Genomic DNA, 27,333 nt, shown 5'->3' with positions numbered 1-27,333 from the left:
CTTTGAAAGCTTCAGCAGCTCTCTCGTAAAAGGCCCATCTCCACAATCCAAGCCCCAAACCACACAAGCCTGCTCATGGAAACCCCGATTCCCACAAGCCCTTGCAAAACTCCATTCCCGCAAGTTCTCATCCAAAGTTCGGTGAAGGTATCTCCTGCGTACGAGGGAGAAGGGTAAGATCTTGAGGCTACTTACAAAGGCTGAGGAGTTCACCGATCGCGTAAGGGTAAAGGAAAACCCGAAGTCCATAATTACGCCTACGATGGCCCCCAAGAAGTCACAAGTCACGCCTACAAGAGGTTCTTCTCCTAACATTCACGTGGACATCTCCTCGAGCCCACAAGTCCAGGTTTTTACTAATTTTGATTCCACGCAAAAGTAATGCATTAGGCACGATAATTTCATGGACTAGGAAGCACCTATGCATGTCAAATCCACCTAGCTAAAATGCAATTGGAAATAAATTGACTATTTGAACATTTACTAGAATTAGCTCATGATGTGAAATTGGTCATTGGTATTTTCAATGTGATGAACGAAAAAACGTAAGTTGTTTATGCATCTTACAACCTTATCAGTAAATTGCATGTCGTGCATTTTAAGTGACGAGCCTAGAACACCTATTGGCTATCATTATAAGATTGAAATTATTAAGTGCACCTTTGACTAGACATGGAAAGATTAAGTGTATGTCGCATTTTTAGGCAATATCTTCATTGTAATGATTCATTAAGGAAAGTCGTTAACACCCGTAGGAAATAGCAAAGCATGGAAAATGATTCTATGTGCTTGTAAATTGGAATGGGTTAACTCTAGCTTTATTTGGCATGAATTTCACTACATTGTAGTTAGGAAAGGATTGCATGTTGCACATTCGTCGTACTCAAAATCTCATTCATCAAGAGTGTATTTAGGGAAAGGTTGCATGGTTCATTAAAAGCATGAAATCTTAAAAGCTTAGGAAAAGAATTGTGGGCATGATCCTTGAATGTAAGACCTAGTAGGCTCAATGGAAGTTATTCTGAAATTTATCATGCGTTTTGATTTTAACAAGAAAAGTCAGGGTTATTGCGAATCTAGTGGTGCGTAGAAGCCATGTATCGCATGTTTACGTGATGTGACATGTTACAACTAGTTTTCCCCTTTAGATCAAGTTAACATCTCTATGAAGGGTTCGTCCTTGTCACAAGACAAGTAGATCGAATTATCTAAATCACCTAACCCGCAAGGGATTTGCATAGGATGATTCAATTGATACGATAAATATCCTAAAGAGCTAACTAGGGTTTAGCACATTGAGGACATGACCTAATCACTCTTATTGCCAAAGCTGAAACTCTTATACCCTAAAGACTTGCCCTCATTCACGGAATGTAGGGACAATAGGATACACTTGCGAGAAATGATCTAGGGTTTTTACCCTAAGGATCGCTCGCTAAAAGAATGAAACTCGATTTGGATTTGGACCTTTAGGAACGGATTGTTATGAAGATACCCTAACCCTGTTTCCTATCTAATCATGATTTCGTGATTAGACAACGCCATTCGATGGGTAAAATAGTCCCATGATTTTGATGCGACACTCGCGCAATAGGTTGCAGAGTCGCATGATCTTGTGATTTGATCAAAAGGGAATGGCCAATTCCTCGGAATGAGATTGGCAGATGCTTACGCAAGTTTATCTTGCAATAGGATGAGTGGTCATCCTGATATAACACCTTTCTTGGGAAAGGTGACCAAGATAAGTGGATTAGATAATTGCTTGGAAGCAAAAGACCAATCACTAATTTGGAATAACATATTTACTGCTAATAGAACTTAGGGTATTGGTTAAGTTGGGTTAATAGGGTATGGCCCTAACCTAAGGATATAAGGGTTTTTTTTATATAAAAAAAACCCTTGGGGATCTTGCCAAGTCGCAATTGATCCCGGGTCAAGTGTTGGATGCATTCAGAGAGAAAGATTCACTCCTTAGCAATTGGCCAAATAAACGACCACTGGAATTGATTGTGCTTGTAACAGTTTAGAAAGCACTGTTTGCATTGTTTGCTAAAGGAACTAAAGGATGAAAAGATATCTAATGCTTCAGGTTGAAGGCCTGAAGGGAGAGGCAGCTTCAGTTACCCCCGACTGCCTGCCTGACCCTAACCAAGGGGGTTGTTGACTGCGCCGGGAACATGGACCGAACCCGCCGCGAGAGGTCTCTCTGTTGAGTTCTACTTGGAGCAGGAGGACGCTTGGGTGCCAGGGGGGCTCTGGCCGTAAATCCCTCACCTTCCGGGTCCTGCACAAGAGGCTAACGTGACTCGGGATTGGATCTCGAGGCCCGCATACTAGTTTAGGGCAGAAGCTTGGAATAGTGATCCCTGTGGATTACTGGATAGCCCTTGGGCGGATTATGGACAAGCCTACGGGGGGAACTCCTTGTATTTGAAAGATAAAATGATGAAATGTTAAAAAAAGAACTTGCTTGATATTGTTTTTCTATGTCACGTGATAAGATTACGTGAATGAACCACTGCTTAACAGGATTAATTAAAGAAGTTGATTGTTATATGTCAAATTCATGTGTTAGATAATTACATAACTAAAACAAACCGAGGAATGTGCGGAGGATGGACCATGGGTCCGTCCTACGGTTGGGTGGTCCCGGTTAGCCGGGAACTTTTCTCAAAAATCTCGAAGAACAGCGGGATGATCATCATCATCAAAACGAATAACGAGAGCGATGACCTAGAGTTACGTCTTACCCGATTTACGCTGTTTTAGGGGAACGGAATGGGACTATGCCTTATGGCAGAGAGGTTGAGCTTTGCATCCCTCTCGTTTCCCATTCTCCTTGAACCAAGCGCAGCGTGATTCTGCTTCGGACTTGGCGTTTCTGCGTAAAGTAGTTCGCTCAGGTCTGACGCTAGTAGCTGTTAGCTAATGACCAATCAGGAAAACCCTAATTCCGGTCGATCCTAAGTGGGAACGGCCAGGATACTTCCGCTACGTGGCAGACGCGGGAAGACCTAGATCGCAAAACCCGTAACATTCCATGGGAGTGCCGGGCGGAGTTTTCTAGACATCCTTTCCGATGGACTGCTAAGACGTGTCCTAGATGATACTAGTGGACACGTTACAATAGCAGATTGTATGTATAGGAAAGCTCATGTTCACTCTTGAGTATGGATAGGTTTGATTCTCGGTGGATGTGATGGGTAGGCTCAATGGTAGGAAAGCCTTGAGATCAATTATGGTGCACAGATCGGTCGCCATATGCGTGCATAGTGAGCGTCAAAAGGTCCCCAAGAACAAAAGAACTCTACTTTTTACACAAAAACCAATGAAGAAAGCTTGCATGACATGAATAAGAGACCAGTTGGATTCAATCTCCCCCAATGCCTTGTGTGAGCGCTCCACAAAGCATGTATTTAATATATTATTCATCTTCAAGCTCAAATAATAGCCCAATTTACAAAATAGCACGCTTTTGCTTTTGAGTTTACTTTTGTGCCACTAAAGAATTAAAGCTATTGGGCGCCCAAGAAGTCAGGCAGTACCCAAATACAATGTCCAATACAAGTATTTAAATCGTGCGCCCATGCGCATATAAAAATAATAAATAAATATCAAATGCTTTAATAAATAAGCGTGACAAAATATAGGCGCCATGCTTAAGATACACACCCATAAAAAATTGATGATAATTTGAATACACGCTATCCTCCAACGCTTCCCAATGCTACCACTGCTTGCTCTACACATCAACTGAACCATTCACACTTGTTAGAAAAATAGTACAATTAAATCGACAAAAGTGAATACCTAGCAGTCTTCAGCTACAAAAATAAATTGGTTAGAAATCAATCCTAACCTTAATTTATTATGAGTGCGCACTCTAAACTCATAAATGTTTATTAATTTAAATATGTATTTTGTGGAATCACCCGGTATGGAATCACCCATGTACACATTAAATTAACAAAACACCCGAAAAGGATAGGCATCCCCATCAACTTTTCGCACAACGAATCCACTTTGTGTATGAGCCCCGGCAATAATAATTTTACGGAATCCATCGCAAAACCTCACGGAATCCACCTTGGAATATGCCAAGAAGATCATCTACCCTAAGAATTGGATATCTATTTTTAACAGTAATTTTATTTAGGGCACGATAATCAATGTACATGTGATAGGTATTATTTTTCTTCTTCACTAATATGACAGGTGCACCAAATGGAGAACTACTAGGTCGAATTAATCCTCTATTAAGCAATTCTTCTATTTGATTTTGAATTTCTTTTTGTTCAATTTGGTTATGTCTATATGGTGCTTTACATGGTGGTTGTGTTCCAGGAATTAAATCTATTTTGTGATCTTCAAGACGTGAAGGTGGTAATCTAGGTGGTAAATTAGCAGCAAAACAATCTGGAAATTGGGCAAGAAATTGTGTATGTCTAGGATGCATCTATTTTTCTTTAGCTTGAATTTCATTCACCCATATTAAATAGGATTTGCTACTTTTACGTAATGCACGTTTAGCCTGAGTATGAGTAAGCAGTGGAAAATTATTGGAAGCGTGCATACCATGCAATGTGATTTGTTTTCCTTGAAAATAAATTTTAATTGAATGCGTAGAATAATCTATATCAGGATTGCATTGATGATGCCAAGGCATTCCTAAGATAATGTCACTAGATTACAAAGGTACAACTAAGAAATCTCTTCGTTTAGTATAATCACCAATTTTAATTTCTAAATTATGCACCTCTTGTGTTCCATTATATCTCGTACCTAGAAATGCAGCCTTGATGCAATAATGTGTAGAAACAGTTTGTAAATTCATTTCTTTAACTAATTTTGCGGAAATAAAGTCATGTGTGCTCCCATCATCATGTAAAGTAGTCTTTTCTTTACCATGCACAAAACATTTCATTGTTAATAAAAAATGGGGAGTTGGCATACCTAGCAAAGTATCCGAAGTAGTACCAATATCATCATCATCTTTCGTAAAGTCCAGCATTTCCTCACGTTCTTCATCTTCTATTACTCCCAGATAATTGATATGGACAGATGGCTTTTTGGATTGACAATTGGCTGCTAGATATCCAGGTTGATGGCATTTGTAACAAACTATGGGTTTTGCTTTGGATGCATTATTGGTAATGATAGGAAGTTTAGGAATGTTGGGATTTGACTGTGGGGATGGCTTAGGGTTTGGATTTGTGTTTGATGGCAAGGCAGGTGGTCGTGTCCAAGATTTACGGAATGAAGATGGAAGAAAACGACTTTGATTGAATCTTCAAAAATTTGAATTGAATTGTTTGAAACCATAGTTACCATTAGTTGGAAATTGTTGTGGTCACTTGTCTTGTCTTGCAAATTTTGTCTTCAGTGTCATGGGCCAAGAAAATTGCATCTTCAAGTGTTGTTGGTTTGAACATATTGACTTCCACATAGAAATGTCCAAGTAGGCTAGACATAAACTTGCATTTATGAGTTGCTTCAGGTACATCTTCAAGCATACGTAGTTGCAATAGAGCATTCACAAACGTTCAGTGTATTAGGAAATAGGTTTTCGATCTCTTTGTTGTAGAAGATCCCATTGCTTGATGGCTTTTTCATGGAATTGAGGAGGAAGGAAATTCTGCAAAAATTTATTTTGGAAAGTCTCCCAAGTAGTGGGACAATCAACGCTCTTGTGGACCACAGTCCACCATAAAGATGCTCGGTCAACTAAATGGTTAGTGACACATTTAATTTTGTCTTTCTCAGCATATGTTTCTTCATGGAAGTAATCATCAAATTGACTGATAAAATCAAGTACAATCTTTCCATCGCGTGATCCATTGAAAGTATGAAATTTGAAGTTTCTTTTACTTATCTTTGTTTCTTTGCGAATGGATTGGGCTTCAAGTGTTGCATCGATGGTACATCGTATAAGATCTTCGGGTTGCGATCCATCTTGGTCGACGGTAGATCGTTACAGATTGGCCAATTGAACTTGCAAAGCTTGTCGGGCTCTTGATTCCTCTTGAAGCTGCATCATAATCAAATCCAACTTTTGCTCCATTTTTGGTTTGGGTAAATTACCTTCAGCCCCCATAAAATCGTCCATGTTTTGTTCAGTCATCCTGCAAAATTCCAAAAGACCTCACACACTCGAAATCTTGTTAGTAGGATGAGCGTAGCTCAAAGGCAGGTTTACAAGGCTTGTATATATTTTGTTTGGCTTTTGTAGTATCTCTTCTTTACGATTGCGGTATTCGTTGTCACAACCGTCTTCCAAGAGAATAGTGTTGCGTATAGACTACGTATAAACTGCATATAGTCTGCGTGTGAACTTCTGCTTTTGCTGAAACTGGTTCAGCAAGACTGCAAGTGTGAATAGGAACTTCTCGAAGCTCCAAAACTAGTTCAGCTTACACACATTATGAATGGCCGCTAAGAAGGTAAGTTTTGTTGATTGAGTAAGTTGAAAGCTTAGTGTGACTTAGGTGATTAAGTTTTTTTTAAAGCTTAATGGACTTAAGCTTTATGAAGCTTAAGTTGTGTCACCGTTTCGTTTTTTTTAGGGGGGGTATTTTTCACACCGTCGATTCTAACGACGGCATACCGCAGCAGTAAATCGACGATTTAAAAGGCCTTAAGCTTTTAAATCTTAAGCCTTAAGCTTAACACTTTAATTGTTTTAAAACTTCTCTTATTTCTTCTCTGTAACAAAACGACTTGATATAGAAGCTTTACCGCCAGTCTTTCGCCTCGGTCCTTTGCGATCAGAGGGTACAGAAGGGGGTTCTTGATTGCTAGGAACATGCTGCTATCAACCGTTTGCCACGAGACAGACTATAGAGCTCGATCATTCTAGGAGCTCCGCCTTCGCGCGAGATGGTAAGCAATTGGAAGCTCTCGATCTCAGCTTCGCTTTGATACCACCATAAATCGGTCGCTGTATGTGCGTGTAGTGAGCGTCAGAAGGTTCCCAAGAACAAAAGAACTCTACTTTTTACACAAAAGCCAATGAAGAAAGCTTGCATGACATGAACAAGAGACCAATTGGGTGCAATCTCCCCCCATGCCTTGTGTGAGTGCTCCGCAAAGCATGTATTTAATATATTATTCATCTTCAAGCTCAAATAATAGCCCAATTTACAAAATAGCATGCTTTTGCTTTTGAGTTTGCTTTTGTGCCACTAAAGAATTAAAGCTATTGGGCGCCCAAGAAGTCAGGCGGTACCCAAATACAATGTCCAATACAAGTATTTAAATCGTGCGCCCATGCGCATATAAAAATAATAAATAAATATCAAATGCTTTAATAAATAAGCGTGACAAAATATAAGCGCCATGCTTAAGATACACACCCATCAAAAATTGATGATAATTTGAATACACGCTATCCTCCAATGCTTCCCAATGCCATTGCTGCTTGCTCTACACATCAACTGAAGCATTCACAATTGTTAGAAAAATAATACAATTAAATCGACAAAAGTGAATACCTAGCAGTCTTCAGCTACAAAAATAAATCGATCAGAAATCAATCCTAACCTTAATTTATTACGAGTGCGCACTCTAAACTCATAAACGTTTATCAATTTAAATATGTATTTTGTGGAATCACCCGCTATGGAATCACCCATGTACACATTAAATTAACAAAACACCCGAAAAGGATAGGCGTCCCCATCAACTTTTCGCACAGAGAATCCACTTTGTGTATGAGCCCCGGTAATAATAATTTTACAGAATCCACTACAAAACCTCACGGAATCCACCGTGGCACGAAATCCACCGTGGAATATACCCTTCTGGCATCAAATTAGGTGGACTTGAGTCCTATCGATGTTAACAATAAATGTGGAAGAAAAGGTCAAAACAAGGTCAAAGAAAAGTCAAAGTCAAAGTGTTAGATTTTGATGCTTCAAGATATTATTTTTGGGTATTTATTTTACTTCATATGGTGGATACAACAATTTATTCATTATGATATTATTTCATAAAAGCTAGGCTCATATCTATGCATATTTTAATATTTCCTGCAACTATATCTAAGGCACTTTTGATTTGTGTGTAGATAATTTTCATAGTCTAAAATAGTTCCAATTGAACTTATGATAAAGTGTTAATTAGAAAATGATATTACCTAGTTCCAAAAAGTGGAACATTGGTGCCCAACAGGTGGTGGGAATCCTAAAAATGCAAAAGTGAAGTGTAAACCTAGTTCCAAAAAGTGGAACACCGGGTGTCCAAAAGGTTGTGGGAACCCTGAAAATGCAAAAGTGAAGTGCAAACCTAATTTACAAGGGGCCCAACCCTAACCCTAATTTTGGTATATATAAGGATAGGAGAGATTAGTTGTAATCACCCATGTTGATACATCTATGCTACTGAAGATCTACCAGTGCAAGTTTTGAGCAATCATTCTCTTCTTCTATTCTATCATCTTGTATCACCATTGTTTAAGAGTGAGGAAGAGGAGAGATTGAGAGCTTGTATTTGAGTAAGGGATTGGGGATAGTAAAGCTCTTCACCATCTTCTTGTGTTTCTTCTTCTTCTTCTTTCCATTCTTAATAAGAGGTGTGAGTTTGAGGTTATGTGTGTAGTTGTGAGATTATAAGAGAGTGAGGAATTTGACAAGATAAAGCTCTTCACCATCTTCTTCTTCTCCTTTTTATTCTCTGTTTTCTTCTCTCGATGTGGTATACTTAGTGGTGTGGACATGAAGGAGCGAAGGCTTTGGATTGTAGTGCTTTGGATCCTGGAACCATATTTGAGCCTTCAAGCCATTGAACTACAATGTGTGAAGATAAGTTAATGAGTTCACTATACCTCAAAGCTAGACTTGTGTTCTAGCTTTCTATAGTCAAAGGGAAAGATATAAGGTTGGTTAGTGAAGATCCCAACTGATGTACGCTTATCCTAGTATTTTCTCTTGCTACTATTGAGACAAAGGGTGGTGTAATTTGTAAGGTCCTCACACTCCTATCATGTGACAAACTAAGCAGATTAACATTGGAGTGTGGATTGGATTAGCCAAAGGATCACTCACTTGGCACTCATAGCTTGCATGATCCAAAATGTGTATGACTAGGTTAGGAGGGATTTAATTTGTAGAAGAATAAAAAAACAGTTTTGTCCAACTTTTAAGGACAAAATACTAGGTTAGAAAAAACACAAAAAGTTAATAAATAAACCACAAGAGGAAACAATAAGAACAAAAAAAAATCATGCGCCTCTGCACAAAAGCACGAGTCAGTTGTATTACTTGAAAATAGAAACAAAAATCAACTCATCCTTATAAGGCACCACAACTTTTGTTTATTTTTCTAAGAAATTATTGTAAATAGAAGGATGGTAATTGAAGTAACAAAACAATTATTGTTGTGGCAAGAATGAGAATTGTTGTAATGGCCAAATGTTGATCATCAATATTGTGACCTCCATCATGCTACAATCACAAGGTCTTACCATCTTCACCCAATCTCATCATCATCTTCATTAATCATGAATGCTACTTTTGTGCTCCTCTTTGTAATCATTTCTTAATGGTTTCCATGCATGTTTCATCATTGTTGGAAGAATTAGATGTAGGTATTGTGTTTGCTTTATACTAGCCTAAATATTGGTAGAATATGTAGGCATCTTAGTAGGGACTCAATACGTGGCACAATCATTTGGGTAAAGTTATTTGCATGTTGGATTGTAATGATTAGGATAATTAGGGTTTTGTCAAGCTAGATGTGAGAACCCTCTCCAACCTTGAGGTGCATGCTTTGAGAAATTTCGCATGAGGTTGCCTCATGCCACCAAGTTAATAAATGCTCAAGAAATATTAAATAAGTAGACTCATCAATGAAATGTAAATTCTTGAAACATTGGCATATTTTGATATTATTAACTATGAGAAAAATTAAAGTAAATTTAACCTATAATGTTAAAATATAAGAAAATCCACATATTATCTTAAAATGGACTCTTTAACTTTGAGTCTATAAATATTAGTAGTGTATATATGTTTACTTGAAAATTTATCATTTTGTAATTTTACAATGTATTTATTTAATATAGGACTATGTTAGGCCTTATCTATAAGAAATAGGGAGAAAAAGTGCTTTTAAAAAACTTTTAGTCTACCATATCTATGAAGTGTGCCAATCTGATTCAAAGGCAAACCCCTAAAGTTCTCCTAGAGCTCCTCATCTATCATCACTTAGCTTACCCTGCTTTAGATTGTCTATTAAGACTTGCACATCCAAAAAATGATATTAGTATAATCAATAGAAGAGTGAAGGAGAAGCACGACAATATATATTTGCAAAGGAGGATGCTAATTTAAACTCTCCTCGAAAGAGTACACAATCATTGATACATGCATGAATGTTATTATAATCCATACCAAGATTTTGTAACATTTGTTGTGTATCATCATGAGACTCAGACATTGTATTTTCAAATGATAGTATGTGATATTTTAGTAGCCTTTAAAAAATTCAAACACCTTTGAAGAAATAAAAAATTGTTCTTATTTATACATCAAGATAAAGGAGCATAGTATGCACCTAAACAACTCGATCACACTTGAATTACTCCATCCTTATTTTTCCTATATACTTAGGAGCACAAGGAGCATCCTTCAGCGAGATACTCGATATCAACTTATAATGGTATGGGCACCTCCTCTCTTAATGGATTGGATGATGTGGTATCCATGGGTAGTAATGCTTCAATCATAGCCTTCATCACAGGCTCCAATATTTGAGGAAGATCTCGATAATCCTTAATGTCTTCTAGTATCAAGGGTGTAATTAGTGGACTGCTCTCTAATGGGTTTATTAGCTTGGGTGCTCCTTCCACTATATGGCAACAAACTCTTCTTATGGGCCAAAATGGGTGTATTGCTTGAGATGGACCAATACCTCTCTATGGACATTTCTAGGAAACATTTCATTTTATTGAAGTTGTTTCAACTAGAGTTTGATTGCAAAGCATGATTGATACACACATTGCTCACTATGAACTCAAAGTCCAAGACCACTAGATCAATGATTTTCCATTGAAATTCTTCGAAGCATCACACATGATCCATAAACAAGTGATGTTTTTATCTAATTGTAAGTTTGCACTAAGTGCAAGGATATAAGACATGCTAATTGAGATATATCTCTCAATATCAAATGTTGGGGCCCCTCATCATTGTTCATTTTCTCAATGGCATAGTGAGAAATACGCTTCTCTCTCTCTCTCTCTCTCTCAAATCATCAGTCTCTCTCTTCCTCCCTCACCCTCCCTTCTTACCTTTGTATTTTTATGTAGTTCTCTTTCTACTTGTCCCTCCCTAGATAGACATATATCCCTTTCCCACTCTCTTTATCCCTCCTTCTCTTATCTCTCTCTATTCATTTTTTGAGTGTCCTTTCATTTTTCTCTCTCTCTCTCTCTCTCTCTTCCTCTTTCTTTGTTTTCTTTCCCTATCTTTCTTGTTTTCTCTCTCTCCCTCCGTATCTTTATTACTTTCCTCTCTCTCTCTCTTTGTTTTTATTTCTCTCCCTCACTCCCTCGCTCCATCTCTCTTTTTCTCTATATGCCCCCTCTCTCTCTCCCTCATCCACATCTCTATTTCTCTCCCCCTCTCTCTTTGTTTCTATTTCTCTCTCTCCCTCCGTCAATATCTCTATCTCTCTCTCTCTCTTTCTCTCTCTCTCTCTTTATTTCACTATCTCTCCATCCCTCTCTTTGTTTCTCTCTCTTTGTTTCTATTCCTCTCTCTCTCCCTCCATATCTCTATTTTTTTTCTCTCTCTCCCCTCTCTCTCTCTCCCTCCATATCTCTATTTTTTCTCTCTCTCCCCTCTCTCTCTCTCTCTCTCTCCCTCTCTCTTTCTTTATTTCACTATCTCTCCATCCCTCTCTTTGTTTCTCTCTCTCCCTCTCTTTGTTTCTCTCTCTCTCTCTCTCTCTCTCTCTCTCTCTCTCTCTGTTTCTCTTTCTCCTCCCTCTCTTCTTTATTTGCATCTCTCCCTCTATCTCCTTTTCTCTCTCTATTCTCCATTCTTCTCTTTATATTCCTCCCTCTCTTCATTTACCCTCACCATCTTTATTTTTATTTATTTTTATTTCTCTATTTCTATTTCTCTCCTCCCTCCCCCCTTGTATTTTTCATTTTTATTTATCTTTATATGTCTCTTTTTTTCACTCTCTCCTTTTATTTTTGTATTTTTCTCTCCCCTCTGTACTTTTGTTTCTCTCCCCCTCTTTCTTTGTTTCTCCCTCCCCCCCTCTCTCCTCTCTCTCTTTCTCTCCCTCCCTCTCTCTATCTTTCTCGCTTCCCCTACTCTCTCTCCCTTTGCATCTTTATTATTTTCCTTATCTCTCTTTGCTTCTGTCTTTCTCTTCCTCCCTCCACCTCTATTTTTCTCTTTCCTCCCTCTCTCGACCCTCTTTGTTTCGCTATCTCCCATGTCTTCCCCTTTGTTTCTCTTCCTCCCTATACCTCTTCATTTTTCTCTCTCCCCCTCTCTACCTCTTTGTTTCTCTATCTTCCATGTCCTTCTCTTTGTTTCTCTCCTCTCTCTCCTTCTCTCTCTCTTCTTTCATCTTTCTTGTTTCTCTTCCTCTCCCTCATCTCTCTATTTCTCTCCCTCCCTCTCTCTATTTTTCTCACCCATCCTCTCTTCCTTCATATCTTTATTTCTCTTTCCCCCCCTCTTTGTTTTTATTTCTTTAACTCCTTCCTTCCCTCTCTCTCCCCCTTTATTTCTACACCTCCCTATCTCTCTCTTTGTTTCTCTCTCCCCCTCTCTCTACCCTCTTTGTTTCTCACCTCTGTGTGTGTGTGTGTGTGTGTTACTCTCACAGGTCTCTTTCACTCCCTCTCTCTATTTTTCTCCTCCTCCCTCCCTCTCCTTATCTCTCTCCTTCCCCTCTTTCTTTGTTTCTCTCTCTCCCTCCCTCCTCTCTCTCCTTCTTTCCCTCCCTCTCTTTATTTTTCTCTCTCCCCCCTCTTTGTTTCTCTTCCTTTTCTCTCTTTCTCTCCCTCCCTCTCTCTCTCTCTCTCTCTCTAAAAGTAGTATTTAAAGACCTGTGAAGTGCGGAAAAGGAGCAGATTAGTGAAAATTTTAGGCGAGAATTTAAATACGATGGAAGAAGAGTATGAATATCCAACAATTTTAGAGACCAAGGAAGACGGAAATGGAAATCTTTGGTTGTTATGGTGATGATAGATTTTTAGTAATTTTTTTGATAGCCGGAATGAAGGGAGAGAGCTTCCCGGTTGTTTGGGATGTCGAGTCAGTCAAGCAAGATTTTTCGAATCTAAACTTGGGCACAAACGGACAAGAGGCAGGAGGCCCGGACATTGCCAAGGATGAGAGGCAGGAGGCTCAGACATTGCCAAGGTAAAACGGCCAAAGTTTAAAACAAAATAAGGCATGGCCCTTTGGGGGGCCAATGACCCCCAAACTTAAAAACATTCATGATATGGGGGGGGGGGGGGGTGGTTTGAAATGGCAGCTGCAAAAAAATGACACCCCTCCATATTGCATCATTTTTTGGAGAAGGGGCCATGGCAGCTTGAAAAGAAGCCACCAAATAGAGATTGGGAATGACCTTTAGCAATTGTTTGCTTCTCTTTGCTGCCTTTAGATTGTGGAATGGCTGCCTGATGAGGAATATGAAAATCTAGTCTTTCTCTATCCTCCTTGCTCTCTTCTCTTGATGGCTGTTCACACCCATGAATCTATGGAGAGGAGTTGGATGCGAGATGCTGATGGAATAATTGCACCGAAGCAGAATAGATCGTAGATTAGAGTTGGAGAGAGCATCCATGGCAGAAAATGAGTGACAGCTGTATCTAACTATTAAATAGGTGCCTCCAAAACTGGGTTTCTATGTGTAAATACTCGATTTATTCGTTTTATGAAAGATGTTTGATAAATTGTTTATAAATGCATTCCTTTGATTGATAATACTAAACTTTATAATAAATTTTGAAGAAAACCAAAAAAATTAGTTTTTTAATAATTTATATCAAAACATGCAAAACTCCCAATTATGTGGTTTTCATGAAAATGATAAATTTTGGGGGTTTTGTTGTGATTTTGGGGTTCATATGAAATAGAAATGAATACAAAATCAAAGTTCAGTAATTGTGATTATTCTCAATCCATAAATCAAAAGTATTAGAATTTTATGTAAATAAATGAAGAAAAACAGTGAAAAATTGGGAAATTTTAGTTTTTTGCATTAGAAAATTAAGAAAAAAATATTATTTATTTTCGTGTGTATGGCATAACTGTAGCACAAGGGATAAACCTAAATTTAGCTATGTCTCTATGGTAAAGTCCATTTTTACCACTTTTTACAAGGAAAACTCATGAAAAATCTACTATTTACACCTATCAACAATGCATAACCTAAACGGTAGGAGAGAAGAGAGGTTTTGATGCTGATTAGTTGCTGAGGACATTTGAAATTCTAATCTATTTGTTTGTGTATGCCATATAGGCCATTTATAAATAAGAGTCGAGTTTTTGACACATGTGTTATTTGTGTTAGTGGTGCATCGAGGGGCCAAAAAATCCCCGAGGTGTAGAAGAGCCATTGTGGGGCCATGACATTCAATCGGAGAGGTGCTAGCTTCTTCTATGTGTGCTTACGAGGTGTTTTTACATCGATATATATGTCGGGACTCCCTCTGCGGAGTATGGGGCTTAACAGTTGGACTACCGTTCAAACCAAACGCAAGATTCATGATAGTAGTTAGGGCAGTGTGTCCCTTAGATGCTCCTGTGCTAGGGGGGTTGTGTTTTTTTAGCATAATAGCCACTATCGGGCCCGTTTTAGGTCCCAACAAGTGGTGTGTCTACCAAGAGCCACTAATAAGTGGCAGCTTTCGAATATCTTGGCTATAAGGGACCTATTATTTTTCCTAGTTTCTAATTGGGAGCCACCTTGAAGTGATGGATATTAAATGCAAGTTGATTAATACTTCACTCATCAGCATGACGCTTAATCCAAGGAATCCCCATAACCCAAAATATACTTTGTCCATCCTAACTCGTTTAGTGGGATCTTTGGTTAGTGACTATCTTATCATTTGCCCCGAAAGTGATACCATGCTTGAGTTTGGACCACTATGGGAAAGTGCCCACGGAGCAAAATTTGAGATTAATAGGCCATGGGAGTTAGAGAAAACATTAGAAAGAAAAAGTGAGGGTAGGAGGGCACAATCATCCACTAAGGTTGATGACTCTTTAGATGAAAAGACTATGATAACAATGGTTAATATGTACACAATAATACATGACTTCGATCCCAGAATACATCCGATGCTAGTACCTGACATAGTTGGGTACCGTAGTGTAATTGCCAAGATCCATAAAGCATTGGATGATGTGTATGTGTATGGGAAACCATTGTTAGCAAGAAAGGTTTTATTGGGGCATGTCCTAGGTTCTAGCAAAGTGGTGGTAGATGAGAATAGCCTTGCTAAAGTACCACTAGTCAGTGATGGGATAGATTCCCTATTGCATCATGTTGGACTCCCTAAACCACTCTATGAGTTAGCAGAAAGGGATGCCCAGGGAACTAGTGACTCTTCTGCAATGATAAAGGTGGAAACAGAAGAGATTAGAGACCCTAACACACGGGTATTAAGTCAAGAAGAATATGAAAATTTTGATGATCCCATCTTGATCCCAAAGAAGAGGACTAAAAGTCCTTCTCCTTACAGGGATCTCCTAGTGTTTCATGGGCTACTAGATGAGGATCCGATGTTGCATTTGAAAGAGTTATATGGCTTCACTTTCCTTTGCAAGCGGGTTTGACGATCTACATCATCTGATGCTTGTGTTCTCAAATACCCTAAAGGGAGAGGCCAGGAAATTTTATTGGAGCCTTCCAAGAGGGTGAATCAAATCATTCTAGGAACTATGTGATAGATTTTTGGATGAATATGAGAAGAAAGTTGCCATGACTCGGGTCTCGGGATAACTTATGCAGACTCGGCAAGAGTTGTATACCTCTGTCAAAGAGTACACGAGAGCCTTTGATGACATTTTGAAGATTTGGCCTAGTCAATTACTAGAAGACTTGCTTGGTGAACTCTTTGTTAGTGGCTTGGAAACAAATACGCAGTTCCAAGTTAGGATGAGAAACCCTAAGTCACTGAAGGAGGCAAAGGTTCAAGCAGAAGATTATGAGATGCTAGGAGAGCTATTGGAGTTTTCCACACACTCTTGAAATCCATAAGGTTTGGCAACATTTAATGAATGTTAATCATGCTGAAGGTGCAAATGATAGGTCTACTAGGGAGAATCCTTGCATTAATTATAATGATCTTGAGGCCCAAGAACCCTAGCATCCTAGCGTAGCCAATCCAATGTTCTAAAGGCATGAGCTAGATAGAAATGGGTGTAGACCTAATAGGGGAAGTGGAGTTGTTAAGCAACCCATCAATGGTCTATGTTTGAAACAAAATCATTTCAATGAGATGATGCCTCACAACATAGCCAATATATGCTACCATGTGGAGGTTGTCACAACCATTGAGAACTAAGGTAATAGGGAACCTGGGATTTACAATGATAAAGATCCACCTAGAGTTGAATCTAGTAGAAGGATCTTCTTTAAGATAAGTGATAGGTAGTAGGTGAGTCGAGATAGATCAATCACCATGAAAGAATATCAAAATAGGAGTGGTGGTAGTCAATCAAGCCATGCAAAGACTAGAAAGAGATGGGTTTGGATGTCCAAAATCTCTAAAAGTGTTGCTAGTGTGCTAGATCACAAGCAAAGAGTTCCAAGTGGATATACTATGGTTAATTCCCAAGAGGATGAGACGAGAGGCCATAATTTGATATATCTAGCAATGTGCATCGCTCTGGGATGCATTTTTGTGATGGGCCTAAGATTGAATCCCTACCTAATTTGGGTAGTAACAATGACACATTCAAAAATCCAAATAGGAAAGGGTTAAATTCGCCAAAATACATGGATCTCTCTATAGGAGAGGCCTTTGGAAAGCTAGAACAACAAATCTATTTGGATGATAAGACACTCAATCCTAAGGAGGTAATTCATTCAACTAATAGCACACAAAGAGGAATAGCCCATACTGAGATTATATGAGTAGGAAGGCTTGGACCTGTGACTTTGTTTTAGCTTGGATAGTTTGGCAAGATACAATTTACATGCAAAGCAGACCATATTTGGTTAGAACAAAATGATTTATGTAAGGCCAAGAGGGTCCTTTCTTTTGTGAGCTCTTATACCTCTCTAGGCCAAGAGGGCCATATGTCTATTTAGTGAAGGTACATTTAATGGTTTTCTGTTTTAGTGATTGCATTACACAAGTTGGATGAAGTGCCTAGAGGGAGCCTTTGCTGCGTGGGAGCTTTTCTAGCCATTCCAAGCGGTGTCAACACCTTTTTGAGTTTTCCCTTGAGCTAATAGTGTTATATGTGTATGTGGGAGTTTTTTTTTTAATGGGGACCACGAATCAAGGTATGAAGTCCTAGGGTTTGGTTATGTATATTTGGGGGAGATTTGAGTAGTCGTCTACCTCCTCTTAGGACGTCCTCAGGCTTTAAAGACCTATGATAGAGTGTAGTCCTTGTGACCATGTCCTTTCTACTTGCTAGGTAGCTATCCTAGGAGTCCCTGCTAGTGTGAGGAAGTTAGAGAAGCTTGCTAAAATAGGAAAGAATAGCAAGTGCTAAATATATCTAAAGATAAAAGTTACAGAGGTGTGTAACAAGGGATTCTAACCCCTCAATAAGAAAAGGAAAAGAAAGGGAAAAAATTCTAACCCCTCAATAAGAAAAGGAAAAGAAAGGGAAAAATTTCGTACAAGCAATTGATTATCACCTTACAGAGGCTTGGTAGGTTCTTGGGGACGAGTTAGACCGGGGCCAATGCCTTGTCTTCCTAGGGATAGCAGCTAGCTGAAATAAAGAAATAAGGTTGGAGCAAAAATAAAAGTGAGTGAAACAAAAAATGATTAAGTATCACCTCACAAGAGCTTGGTAGGTTCTTGGGTACCGAGTCAGGACAACCTGAGGCCGATTCCCCGTTCTCACTGAGGTGTAAGAGGGCATTTTGGAGGCATCACAGAAATTATCAAGAAACTCTCTTTTCACCTTCTCAAGCTTCCATGTCTTCTTCTCCCTCTTCTTCTTCTTCCCTTTCCCCTCTTTCTCTCACTTCTTCTTGTATTTCTCTCTCCTCTCCCTTTTCTCCTGCAATCCTTCTCTCTCTCCTTCCCCTTAGTTAAGACAGTTAGGTCTCTTTCATTACAAGTGGTATCAGAGCTTTGTCCTTGATCCTTCTCTTTTTCCATAGATTTAGGGCTCTCACAATTTTCCCAGAGTTTGAAAAACCCAGTTACGTCTCTCTCACAGGTACACAGGAGTACTCAGGCAGGCTGTTAGCCCTCTTGAAGACTATGGTAGCCTTTCTTGGAGCTTTCCCAAGAATCATGGATACATCTGGAGGCACGCAGAAAAATTTGACAGGTCATCACTAATTTTCATGTAAGTTTCTTGAGGGTTTTGGGAAAAAAGGAGTGTAGCATAGTTAAAGAAGACCAAAAGCACAGTTACTTTTCAAGAGGACCTTCTCTCTCCTCCTTCCTCCAAGCTGCCATGGAACCTTCAGCCCAAGAACCTTGGAGATCTTGCTCCCTCCTCTTCCTCAGCAGGAATGGTTGGTCCCAGTGCTTCCCCTTCATCTTGTGCAACATCTAGAGCAGCATAGAGCCTGGCCTACATTGTCTGGAGCCTCTAGGGAGCAGCCCGAAAATCACGGTGCATTTTGTGCTAGTCTTCCTAGCCTACTCCCTCTGCTCCAGCTGAGTGTCAGCCCTCCCTTTCTTCACTCCTGAGCTTTGGCACACCCTAGGCAAGATTAAGCATGGGTATTGAACCCCCCCCATCAGTTCTTGGCAGCACCTCAAATCCTACTGTGGGCAATAGCCATTAAACCTTCAGCCCAACTCATAACACTCTGAATCCCCTTCAATTTACTCTTCTCGAGAGCCTTGGGACCAGCCACAAGCTTCAAGAAGTGAAGATATACAACATTGAAGACCCCCATACAACCACGGGCAGCAAGAAGAGGGGCAACCACCATAGAGCTCTTGAAGGAGGCAACCAATAACTCTTCCCCAGGTTTGAACAAGGTTTGTCAATCAGTTCTTCCTCTCTCTTTTACATCCAATTGTTGAGCTCAGCCACTTGATGAGAGAGATGGAAGAAATGCTTGGGTTGAGATTGCCAATGGGATTCCCACCCTCAGCCCACACTATGGGAATGCATGCATAGTTGGATAATCTTCAAATTCTTTCCCCTTGATCAAGATTTTACTCTAATCCTTAACCGTGCTCTTGTTTGATTCCTATTGATGAAAAAATTGTAAGAAGGGTAAGTCATGCAATCAGTGAGTCATTGAATTGCAGAGGTAATCCCCTTCCCCATCCCATTTCCTTATTGATCATGCATATCATGAAAAGTCCAATCCTCAATTTGTAAATGCATATCATGCTGGTTGCTTAATAATAAATGCCTGCCATGTATATTCCAGGTGAGGAAAAGCCCGATGCCAAGCGAGGTGGCAAGACAAAAGAGGGGTGACCCCCCTTGCCATCAAAGACCCTAAAGGGGTGCACAACCCGGACCGAGGGGAACTTTGCCCACCTCCCGGTGATCCGAAGCCCAAAGATTATTGCATGTGCAGGTACATTTGATGGAATAGCCCGAGCCCTGATCATTTGAGTCTAAACCCCTCTATATGCATTGGTAATGTCATGTATCACTTGGAAATGTATGGTGGATGCATGCAAGAAGGGCAGGGTATGCAATCATGGAAATGGTCTGAGCAATAGAACTATGGATGCAAAGAATGTATGGCTCTATGTGGCATTGAGGACCACCGTTGAGGCCCTGGATGTTTGGAATAAGCTCCTCACCATTGGGATAAGGTATGCTCCTTGAGGGAGTCTTTGCAGGGTATTGCAGACAGTCAGTCCCACACAGTTAGCCCACAAAAGACTTCAGGAGGTGAAAATATGAAGGACTACTTGTTCAATTTAGTCTCGCGAGCATCAAGAAATAGTTGATGGTTGTGATTACATAATAGTTGCAGATACTGAAGGTGAATATATGGCCAACATATCTAGTCCTGTAGGAGGTGGAAGAGATGTGATGCGATCTAATACATGGTGTGAAAAGTGCCATCAAGTGGGACATTTAGCCACTAAATGTACTTGAAAATCGATTATCCTTGGAGCCTTCTGTTTTTACTATTTGAGGAAGAACCATACAAAAGATATCAACTCTCTAAAGGAGATGCATGAACGAAGAAAGAAAGACAAAGAAGCAATATTAAACTTGTTGGAATCCAAGATGGCAACCGAGGACATCGACCAAAGCCTAGGAATTTATGTCCTAATTTTGGTCCAAGGAGGTTTCCCTCTCAGAGTTGCAGAGGACGAAAGTCTAGTGGTGGCTAGAGATCAAAGGTGGAGTGTTACAGATGCAAAGAAAAGGAATATATCTCACCAATTTGTCCAAACCCTAGAAAGTCTATGGACTACAAACCCTTATGCAATTAATGCAAAGAGGAAGGTCACACTGTAAAAGACTATCCTAGTCGGCCTCCTGTAAAAGCTACTCCTGATACCCAACAGAAGACTCAAGAACATGCTTCCAACTTGGTGGAATTGGAGTTTGCCGCATTAATTCATGCAAAGAAAAGAGAACCCGCAATTTCAAAAGAGAACATTCCCTCTACCAAAATGATGAAGCTCAATCTTTCCAAGGAGAAACAAAACAGTACAAAGCATAATGATGTAGTACACAACACTGTAATGTGCCAACATAGAGCCATAAAGATAGTTGTAGAGATAGGGCCAGCAGTCTAAGAGATAGAGGATGTCAAAGTACCTCTAGTAGTAGAAGAAATACACATGTTTTTTCTTCTAGAGGAAAAATGGAAGATAAAAGTGGGCATGGCTCCATTTCCTAGTTGATTGGAGAAGCCTCTGCATCCTATCAAAGAATATGACTTGGTCAAAGATGAGCTAGACACCTTCAAACCAAATCTCACATTCTGACAATTACTAATGTTATCTCCTAGCTATAAGAAGAAACTCAAAAGCATATTGACCAAAAGAAGAGGCCTAAGGATTGATCTTTCAATAGCAACCAAGTCCAACAAAGCCCCAGAGCTTGTGAAAGAAGTAGATGTAATTAACACTTTCTTAGATCTTGAAACCCTGGATATTGGCATGTGGATTGAAGGATGCTTTATAGCAGATGTGTTGATTAAGGGAGGCTCATCAGTGAACGTAATGACGAATGTGACAACAATGAAGGATCTAGGCTTGCAAGGAATGCATCCTACGCAGTGGCTTATCAAAGTGGCAGACCAAAGCAAAATCAAGCCTTTGGGCATTCTCCCATATGTGAAGACAACCCTCGCAAGAAAAGATTATTGGATAACCTATCTAGTGGCAAAACCAAATTCGAATGGGACCTCATACCCTCTGCTGGGCTAGGAAGACGATGGATTTTTTAAGCAAGGGCACAAACAAATTGGCTCAAAAGAACTCTAACCCTAGGTGTAGAGGACCCAATAAGGTGATGGTGAAGTTGTATGGATTGAAAAAAGGTAATGGATCCACTTCTATTGAAGTCTTAATAGAATCTTCAAATGAAGTAATAGATGGCACATCTAGAGATGGAGAAATTGTGAAATAGATATTTCCCAAGAAAACAGAGGCACGGTCCTTGACAGTGGGCACTATAAGCCAATTCCCAAAAGAAGCAAAGTCTTTGTCAATGGGTGAATACTTCCTACTTGAATCCAAATTGACTCTCAAATCACCGTTAACAAAATGAGATAGAAGCATGGATGTACTGTTCTCCCTATTACATGGCCATAACAGAGATAGAGACAAAAGTAGAGCCAGAGCCCCTAATACCCTTGCAACATCCCAAGGAGCAAGTAGAGCCCTCATTGAAAGAGGAAGTTTGTTCTAGTGGAGTATCAAAAGAGGAAACTACTCCCTTGAAAGAGTTGGATTTGTACCCAGAAGGAGTTTAGTTGAAAAGAAATTAACTTTCCAAGATGCTGATGGTATTGAATGTCACTTGAAGGTGGGAATCACTTTTAGAAGAAGAGCTCTTTGTCATGCATGACTTACTAAAAGAGAACTTGGACGTATTTGCATGGTCTAGAAAGATTTGAAGGAGGGGATTGATCCCATGCTGTGTTAGCATCACATCGACCTAGAGCCTGATTCCAAGCTTGTAAGGCAAAAACAAAGATGCATGAATCCAAATTACTCTACCCTAGTGAAATCTAAATTGTTAAAACTCGAAGCTGAGTTTATCTACCCAATGGCCGATAGTGAATCAGTTTCACCCATCACGGTAGTACCTAAGAAGAATAGAAAGTTACAAATATGTGTGGACTTCCAAAAGCTAAATTCCAATACTAAGAAGGATCAATTTCGTATTCCTTTCATAAACCAACTATTAGACACAATGGCAGGCCATGAACTCTATTCCCTCTTGGATGGATTCAGTGGATACAACCGATTCTTGATCGTAGAAGAAGATCAATCCAAAACAATCTTAACAACAGAATGGGGAACCTATGCTTACAGAGTGATGAGATTCAGGTTTTGTAACACTCCCTCTACCTTCCAACAAGTAATGATGGTTGCATTCCAAAACCATCTACATGATTTCATTGAGGTGTACCTAGATGACTTTTGTGTCTATAGCCTAACCTGTGAGCATTGGGGACACTTGGAACATTGCTTTGATAGATATTGAGAGTATGGGAACTCTCTCAACCCCAACAAGTGTGTCTTGGAAGTCTCCTCAGAAGTTCTTTTGGGCCACATCGTCTCTGCACAAGGGATGGCAACAAACCCTACAAATATTGAGAAGATCATAGCCTTAACAGCACCAACTTACCTCACATAATTGAGGGGATTTCTCAGCCATGTGGGCTATTAAAGAAGATTCATTGCACACTTTGTAACAAAGGTAGCTCCCTTGCATAAGCTTCCACAAAAAGATGCAGAGTTCACATGGACTATTGAGTGTGACACAGCATTCAACACTCCGAAACAGTGTCTGATTGAAGCACCCATTCTGCAACTTCCTGATTGGACGAACGAATTTCATGTGCACACTGATGCATCAATTGAAGGCCTAGGCGCAATCTCATGCAAAAAAGGCTCCTCAAACTTGGATTGACCTATCTATTACGCAAGTTGGAAAGTAACTGATAGAGAAAAAAACTACATAGTGACAGAGCTTGAGTGCTTAGCAATGGTGTTCACCTTGGAAAAGTTTTGACACTACCTAATGTCGATGCACTTCAAATTCTATGTGGACCATGCAGCCATATCTTTCTTGATGAACAAAGTAGATGTGAAGGGAAGAATGATGAGATGGCTCCTTTTGTTTTATTAGTTCTGGTTACTAAAGCTAGTCGTTCCCATATCTTGAGACTGATCATCTGTCACGAATCCCTCAGATCAATGAAGAGGAGTAGGATGACCCAGGCCATCTTGATGCTTCCCTCTTTCTAATCAAAACTATAACCCCATGGTATGCAAACACAACCAACCTCTTGGCAATGCAATGTATCCTCCTGGTATCTCAAGTCGTGAGAAGAAGAAGCTTCTGTTGAAATCAGCCCGCCACACCTTATTAGGTGCACTCTCTGTACAAGAAATGAAAAGAAGAAGTATTGCGTAGATGTATTGCAGGAGATGATATTGGAATAGTGCTGAAGGCATGCCATGATGAGCCCTATGGAGGACACTTTGCAGAGGAGAAGCAACAACCAGAAAGGCCTTGCTTGTGGGATATTGGTGGCCAACCCTCCACAAGGATGCCTATGACTACTGCAAACGTTGTAATGCTTGTCAACGAATGGGAAAGCCTACCAAATCTAGCACAATGCCACTATAGCCCATCCTTTCCCTAAAGCCATAGAGAAGTGGAAATTTGACTTTCTTGGCCCCATTGATCTTCCAACCATAAGGAAGCAGAACATATACATTTTGGTTTGTTAGGAACTACGTGACAAAGTGGTGTGAAGCCAAAGCCTTGAAGCGAGATTATAGTAATAGCATGGATCTGTTCCTATATATGAGAATATCATTATGCATTATGGCAATCCCCTAGAGTAGCTTGTCAATGACAAAGATACTCACTTCCTTAACAAGATTATGGAAGAATTGACAGAGTTATAGAAGATCCACCCCATCACAAGTCTATACCTTACTACCCCAAAAAGCCAATGGCCAAGTCAAAGTTGCCAATCGCATCCTTTTCTTGATCTTGACGACAAGGACGATTGCTGCACATTGTCGTGATTGGGGCTATATACTTACAGAGGTCCTCTAGGCAAACAAAACCTTCCATAAGGCTGCTATGAGACAGACCCCATTCCAACTGGTATATGGCACATTAGCAGAGTTTCCCTCTCTGTGTATGGCTATCAAAGAGCACTTGGGAGATGAGGAGTCCATGCACTAGCGCCATCTCTTGCACTTGAAATATCTAGATGAGACTCATAGGATAGCCCTACAATACATGGAAGCCATGCAAGCTCAAAGAAAGGCCTATCATGATAGCCTAGGGAGACCAGTTATAAATATATGTATGTATCATGTGAATTCAACATAAGGGATTTTTAAAATACATTTTTTACACATACTTCAATCAAAAGCTTCTAATTCACTGATTGGATCCAATATGCATCAAGTAAACAATGCATTCCATGAATTGGTGGATTTAAACAATGATTGGCTAAAATTTGATAGAAATTTTACAATTCTTTAACGTCTCAATGAACTGGAAGAAGGTTAGAAATTGGATGGATAAGAGAGATTAAGAATTGAAGAGGAATGCTTTTTGTTTGTTTGATGAAGGCTTGAATGTGACATTGAAGGGCGTTCACATGAAAAAAATGAAAAATTTCGGCTTGTAAATACACATGAAAACTAATACTAGAAAATATGTCGACCAAAACGAAGGACAGTTAGAAGGAAAAATATTTGAAATGATATGCCGATAGGCCTGGCACATTAGAACACAATTCTAACAAAGGGATAAGACCCATTTGCATGGGAAAAAAGGACAAAACACACTTGAAAATGGGCAAAAAAATTAATATAAAAAAATAAGGCAGTCAAATCGAAGAAGAATGAAAAAAAAAAGTCTGTAGGGAGGACATGATGGGTGGGTAGTAGAGCGCACTTGCATGGAAAAAATGACAAAAATACCAATGAAAACAGAGATTCAAATTAATACGAGAAGATCTGTAAATTAGAATGGGAGGAAAAAAAAAGAAAAATGTCACGGGAAATCTGTGGGATAGGGCTATCAAATTAGAATGCATTTTTGGTGGCATTAGGGAGGGTTCACATGGAAAAATAGAAAAAATTAGCATGAAAACACACATAAAATTATTAACATTAAATCGGTGGGATAGATCAAGATGGAGAAAAAGAAAATTGTGAAAGAGAGCAAGTTGAACAAGGCTATCTAATGAGAATTGAATTTCAGGTGAATCGCGCAAGTTTACATGGAAAAAGAACCAAAATCATGTACGAAAATACTCAAAAATACATAAAAATTAATAATGGACAAATTGTACATCAGAATGACAAATAGTAAAAAGAAAAAATATCAAGGGAAAGATGTAGGTCAGGTCTCTCATATCAGATCGTTGTTTTTAAGTGAAAAAGAACATTCACATGGAAACACGTTAAATTGGGAGAAAATTCTTCAAAAATTAATAACTCATGATCTATGGCTTGAAACTCAAGGTTGTAAAAAGGAATAGTGGCTAATTTGAAGGGATAAATAAAGCTATAAGGTTAGATTTTAATTATAGGGAATGTAGGATGCATTCACATGGAAAAGCGACAAAATAAAGGATAAAGCCAAACAAAAACATTCAATCTAATTGATTCAACCCAATTGATTTATAATATTACTTAACCTAATTCACTGATTTTCCGATGACTATTCATTCATGGCAAAGACATATCATAATCATTCTAAGAGGGTAAGTCAGTAGTGAGTCACTACATTGTAAGACCCTCTTCCCATTCATTTTGCCAAATCTCAATTTTCTTGCATTTCATGTAAAGGACAATGAATTTTTTTAGTAATGCATATTGTGTTGATTGATTAGAGTATCATGCCACTACCATGTTGATATTCCCATTGAGAAAAAAAGTAGATGCCAGGGAAGATAGTGGGACAATAGAGAAGTGACCCTCCCCCACTATTAAAGATCCCGAAGGGGTGCAACCAACTAACCCAAGAGAAACTTTGCCAACCTTCCCGTGATTCGCAGCCCATGTAGTGAGCTTGTCCTACCATTTTATCCCTCACACAAGTACAATGAGTGGAGAATTGAAGATTAAAGCACTTTCAAAGACTCAGTATCTTGAAGATCAAAACAAGGTGAAACAAGGGATTTACAGGATACTATAGGGTATATACAAGTTCTAACAAGTACCATCTTCATCACTGAAGTATAGGTGCATATGTACTACAAGGTACATTGAGTGGAGAATTGAATATTGAAGCACTTTCAAAGTCTTAGGTACCTTAAAGATCAAAATAGGGTGAAATAGGAAATTTACAAGACACTGAAGCGTATATACAGGTTATTACAAGTACCATCTTCATCACTAAAGTATAGATGTAGATACTACATGGTGCCCAACGGTCCTATCTAGCTTTGTAAAGGGTTTGACAGCCATTAAGCACTACCATTTTGCTATCACAACTGGAAACATGAAACTTATAATTTTAAACAGGGTGCAGGCCTAGACAGTTCAGCCTTAAATATTGAATTGGAAAATTTTATGTCCTAAACTTGTTATGATGTACTATAGCTTATCTTGAAGAGGGCATTTTTGGCTCCAATTTGAAGTTAAAAATTTAGGAATCATGGTTTCCTAGCTCAAGTTATAGCCAATTTTTTGACATGGAATAATGCAAGACTACACTAATATGCTAGGTCATAAGGGAAAGAATAAGGCCTAGGATGAGTATGCTCGGAAAATCAGAGGATCTATACTAGAAAATACACCTCAAGAGAGTCTTGAAAAGCCTCAAATGCAAGTAGAAATCAATGCACTAAATAATACCATGTGTGAACATGAGAATAGACATACTCAAAGACATATGGAGCTATTATCTAGAGTGGAACAAATGGTATTGTCTACTAATCAAACAAAGTCTTCCATTGAGAAATTGGTGGATTCCACTACCCAAAGAAAGACTTCAATTGACAAAT

The sequence above is a fragment of the Lygodium microphyllum genome, chromosome 1 (assembly GCF_053477565.2).
Source record: "Lygodium microphyllum isolate KBCC chromosome 1, Lygodium_microphyllum_v1.1.10, whole genome shotgun sequence".
Lineage (NCBI taxonomy): Eukaryota > Viridiplantae > Streptophyta > Polypodiopsida > Schizaeales > Lygodiaceae > Lygodium > Lygodium microphyllum.
Note: the sequence above shows the minus strand (reverse complement) of the source record.